Below are 5,989 nucleotides of genomic sequence, written 5' to 3'. Positions count from 1 at the left end.
TCATCTCTAGTCCCATAATTATCAAGATTCATATTGCAAAACAAAGATTTAATAGGGGACACATCAATAACTTTTAGATCTTCATCCCTATTATCATGAAAACTAGAGGAACACGCTTTTACAAAGCAATCTTTCTTAGCACGCATCCTAGCGATTCTTTCTTTGCACTCATCAATGTAAATTCTCATAGCTTTGAGAGACTCATTGATATCATGCTTAGGAGGGAATAGATCTAAGTTTCAAAGAATCAACATCAAGGGAAATTCTATCCACGTTCCTAGCCAACTCATCAATCATAGGCAATTTTTCTTCAAGCAAAGCATTGAAATTCTTTTGAGAAATCATAAATTCTTTAACACTAGTCTCAAATCAGAGAGCATCTTATTAAAATTTCCATAAGAGTTGTTGTAGGAATTACCATAATTATTAGAGGAATTACTAGGAAACGGCCTAGGATTAAAGTTTCCTCTATAAGCGTTGTTACCAAAATTATTCCTACCAACAAAATTCACATCCATAGATTCATTATTATTCTAAATCAAAGTAGACAAAGGCATATCATTAGGATCAGAAGAAATACTCTTATTAGCAAACAATTTCATAAGTTCATCCATCTTTCCACTCAAAACATTAATCTCTTCTATCGCATGAACCTTTTTACTAGTAGATCTTTTGGTGTGCCATTGAGAATAATTAACCATAATATTATCTAGGAGTTTAGTAGCTTCTGCTAAAGTGATTTCCATGAAAGTGCCTCCCGCGGCCGAATCTAACATATTTCTAGAAGCAAAATTCAATCCAGCATAATTTTTTTGTATAATCATCCATAAATTCAATCCATGTGTAGGGCAATTACGTATCATTAATTTCATCCTCTCCCAAGCTTGTGCAACATGCTCATGATCAAGTTGCTTAAAATTCATAATATCGTTTCTAAGAGAGATGATCTTAGCGGGAGGAAAATATTTAGAGATAAAAGCATCTTTGCACTTATTCCATGAATCAATACTATTTTTGGGCAAAGACGAAAACCAACTTTTTGCACGATCTCTAAGCGAAACGGAAATAGCTTCAATTTAACAATATCATTATCCACGTATTTTTTTTTGCATATCACACAAATCAACAAAGTTGTTTAGATGGGTAGCGGCATCTTCGCTAGGAAGGCCAGCAAATTGATCTTTCATGACAAGATTCAACAAAGCAGTATTAATTTCACCAGATTCGGCATCGGCAATAGGAGCAATCGGAGTGCTAAGAAAATCATTGTTGTTGGTATTGGAAAAGTCACACCATTTAGTATTGTCTTGAGCCATCGTGACAAACGAGCCAACACACAAGAAGCAAGCGAAAAGAGGCGACCGGAAAAAGAGGGCGAATAAAACGACAAGGGTGAAGTGGGGGAGAGGAAACGAGAGGCAAATGGCGAATAATGTAATGCGAGGGATAAGAGTTTGTGATGGCTACTTGATATGTCTTGACTTGTGCGTAAATCTCCCCGTCAACGGCGCCAGAAATGGCTAGTTGCTGGGAGATCAAATCTTGACTTGACTTGGTGTAAGTCTCCCCGGCAACGGCACCAGAAATCCTTATTGCTACCTCTTGAGCTTGCGTTGGTTTTTCCCTTGAAGAGGAAAGGGTGATGTAGCAAAGTAGCGTAAGTATTTCCCTCAGTTTTTGAGAACCAAGGTATCAATCCAGTAGGAGACTACACGCAAGTCGCCTCGTACCTACACAAACAAATAAGAACCTTGCAACCAACGCGATAAAGGGGTTGTCAATCCCTTCATGGCCACTTGCAAAAGTGAGATCTGATAGAGATAATAAGATAAATATTTTTGGTATTTTTTATGATAAATATTGAAAGTAAAGATTGCGAAGTAAAAATAGATTGGAAACTTATATGATAGAGAATAGACCCGGGGGACCATAGGTTTCACTAGTGGCTTCTCTCAAGATAGCATAAGTATTACGGTGGGTGAACAAATTATTGTCGAGCAATTGATAGAAAAGTGCATAGTTGTGAGAATATCTAGGCATGATCATGTATATAGGCATCACGTCTGCGACAAGTAGACCGAAACGATTCTGCATCTACTACTATTACTCCACACATCGACCGCTATCCAGCATGCATCTAGAGTAGTAAGTTCATAAGAACAGAATAACGCATTAGGCAAGATGACATGATGTAGAGGGATAAACTCAAGCAATATGATATAAACCCCATCTTTTTATCCTCAATGGCAACAATACAATACATGTCGTTTCCCCTGCTATCACTGGGATCGAGCAATGCAAGATTGAACCCAAAGCTAAGCACTTCTCCCATTGCAAGAAAGATCAATCTAGTAGGCCAAACCAAACTGATAATTCGAAGAGACTTGCAAAGATAACAAATCATACATAAAATAATTCAGAGGAGATTCAAATATTGTTCATAGATAATCTTGATCATAAACCCACAATTCATCGGATTTCGACAAACACACCGCAAAAAGAATTACATTGCATAGATCTCCAAGAAGATCGAGGAGAACTTTGTATTGAGATCCAAAGAGAGAGAAGAAGACATCTAGCTAATAACTATGGACCCGAAGGTCTGTGGTAAACTACTCACACATCATCGAAGAAGCCATGGTGTTGATGTAGAAGCCCTCCGTGATCGATTCACCCTCCGGCGGAGTGCCGAAAAAGGCCCCAAGATGGGATCTCAAGGGTACAGAAGGTTGCGGCGGTGGAAATAGGGTTTCGTGGTGCTCCTAGATGTTTTCGGGGTATATGGGTATATATAGGAGGAAGAAGTAGGTCGATGGAGCTGCGAGGGGCCCACGAGGGTGGGGGGCGCGCCTCCCTGCCTCATGGCCTCCTCGCTTCTTTCTTGACGTCCACTCCAAGTCCTCTGGATCACGTTTGTTCCAAAAATCACTCTCCCGAAGGTTTCATTCCATTTGGATTCCGTTTGATATTCCTTTTCTGCGAAACAATGAAATAGGCAAAAAAATAGCAATTTGCACTGGGCCTTCGGTTAATAGGTTAGTCCGAAAAATAATATAAAAGTTTATAATAAAGCCCATTAAACATCCAAAACAGATAATATAATAGCATGGAACAATCAAAAATTATAGATACGTTGGAGACGTATCAATGACATTCAGAAGCTCACTGGTTGTTTGGCCGCTTTGAGTCGATTCATTTCTCGTCTCGGTGAAAAGGCATTGCCTCTTTACCGACTGATGAAGAAATCTGATAAGTTCGACTGGACTCCTGAAGCTGACGCAGCGTTTGCAGAGCTCAAAGCCCTGCTTTCCACCCAGCCGGTGCTCGCTGCCCCAATCAGCAAAGAGCCTTTACTGCTTTATATTGTAGCCACTGGACAAGTTGTCAGTACAGTACTCACGGTCGAGCGGGAAGAAGAAGGTAAAGCTTACAAGGTTCAGTGCCCAGTGTACTATATTTCTGAAGTCTTGACTCCATCCAAGCAGAGATATCTGCATTATCAGAAGCTTGTTCATGGAATTTACTTGACCACGAAGAAGGTTGCACATTATTTCTCAGATCATTCGATTACAGTCGTCAGCGACGCTCCATTGTCAGAAATTCTGAACAACAGAGATGCAACTGGTCAAGTGGAAAAATGGGCGATTGAACTCCTTCCATTGGATATCAAATTTGAGGCAAAGAAAGCAATCAAGTCCCAAGCAATAGCAGATTTCCTCGTCGAGTGGGTTGAGCAGCAACAACCGACTCAGGTTCACTCGGAGCATTGGACTATGTTCTTTGACTGTTCCAAGATGCTGAATGGTTCTGGTGCTGGGGTAGTACTGGTATCCCCCCGAGGCGACAAGCTCAGTTACGTTCTCCAGATTCACTTTGATTCCTCCAACAATGAAGCTGAGTATGAGGCACCTCTGTATGGGTTACGTATGGCCATTTCACTTGGCGTCCGTCTCCTAATGGTCTATGATGACTCAGATTTGGTGGTCAATCAAGTGATGAAGGAGTGGGACATCAGGAGCCCAGCTATGACTGGCTATTTGCAGTGCAAAAGTTAGAAAAGAAGATTGAAGGGCTAGAGCCCCACCACATTCCCCGACTGAAGAACCAAGCAGCTGATGACCTGGCAAAGATAGGTTCCAAGCGGGAGCCCATTCCCAGCAATGTGTTCTTGGAGCATCTTCACACACCATTAGTTCAAGAGGATCCTTTCAAGAAGATCCCCCGCAGCCTAAGAGTTCCACTGATCTGACGGAAGTTGAAATCTCAGCCATGGTCGACTTAATCATGGAGGTTTTGGTCGTCATTCCTGATTGGACAGTACCGTATATTGCATATATTCTCAGGAAAGAGCTTCCAGAAGATGAAGATGAGGCACGTCAGATTGTTCGTCGATCCAAAGCCTTCACGGTGATAGGTGGACAGCTTTACAGAGAGAGCGTTACTGGAGTTGCTCAATGGTGCATCACGCCAGAACAAGGTCGAATGATTCTCAACGACATCCACTCGGGGACCTGTGGTCACCATGCGTCCTCTCGGACCATTGTGGCCAAAGCATACCGAGTGGGATTCTATTGGCCGCGAGCAAATGAAATGGCAAAAGACATAGTCGACAAGTGTGAAGGCTGTCAGTTCTACTCCAACATGTCTCACAAGCCTACATCAGCCTTGAAGACCATTCCACTCGTCTGGCCCTTTGCAGTTTGGGGATTGGATATGGTTGGACCTCTGAGGACTGGCAGGAGTGGCTTCACTCATCTGCTTGTTGCAGTCGACAAGTTCACTAAGTGGATTGAAGCCAAACCCATCAAAAACCTCGACTCAAGTACCGCCGTCAGCTTCATCAGAGAGTTAACATTCAGATATGGGGTCCCGCACAGCATCATCACGGACAACGGTTCAAACTTTGATTCAGATGAGTTCAGAGCTTTCTGTGCTTCCCAAGGCACTCGGATCGACTATGCTTCAGTCGCTCATCCGCAGTCGAATGGACAAGCAGAAAGGGCAAATGGTTTTATCCTCCAAGGTTTGAAGCCTAGGTTGATGCGAGACCTCACACACGCGGCAGGTGCCTGGGTGGACGAGTTACCATTAGTACTGTGGGGTCTAAGAACAATGCTGAATCAGTCGACTGGTCGGACTCCCTTCTTTATGGTCTATGGAGTTGAAGCTATGTTGCCGTCTGATTTACTCCACAATGCTCCACGAGTAGAACTTTTCTCAGAAGCATAAGCAGAAATAGCCCAGCAAGATGTTGTTGATCTTCTGGAAGAGGAAAGAGAGATGGCCTTGATCAGGTCGACCATTTATCAGCAAGACCTCTGTCAATTCCATGCTAGAAATGTGAGAGGTCGAGCATTTTAGGAAGGAGATCTCGTGCTCCAAGTGGATCAGCAACAACCTCACAAGCTTTCTCCCGCTTGGGAAGGCCCCTTCATCATCACCAAGGTGCTCCAGAATGGAGCGTACCACCTATACGATGTGGAACACAAGAAAGACGAGCCATGCGCTAGGAATGCGGAGTTGCTCCGCCACTTTTATACTTAAGCGTTCAGACTGTTGAGATGTAATAAGAAGTACCTTTCAGTTTGTTTATCAAAGACATGGTTTTACAGTCTCCTAAATGATTGTTTTACTTATACATGTGTTCAAAATCCCCCAGTGGGTGGCTTAGCTGCGAATCCGATTCGCCTAAGTTTCAAAAACAAACTCTGAGTGAAGAGCAAGCCTCTCACTCGGGGGGCTTAGCTGCAGTTCCGTACTTGCCTAAGTTTAAAAAATCCTACCGAGTGAAGAGCAACCCTCTCACTCGGAGGCTTAGCCGCGAACCCGATTCGCCTAAGTTGTAAAAATCCTACCGAGTGATGAGCAACCCTCTCACTCGGGGGCTTAGCTGCAGTTCCGTACTCGCCTAAGTTGTAAAAATCCTACCGAGTGATGAGCAACCCTCTCACTCGGGGGCTTAGCTGCAGTTCCGTACTCGCCTAAATTT

This window comes from Triticum aestivum, chromosome 4D (genome assembly GCF_018294505.1).
Source record: "Triticum aestivum cultivar Chinese Spring chromosome 4D, IWGSC CS RefSeq v2.1, whole genome shotgun sequence".
NCBI lineage: Eukaryota > Viridiplantae > Streptophyta > Magnoliopsida > Poales > Poaceae > Triticum > Triticum aestivum.
Note: the sequence above shows the minus strand (reverse complement) of the source record.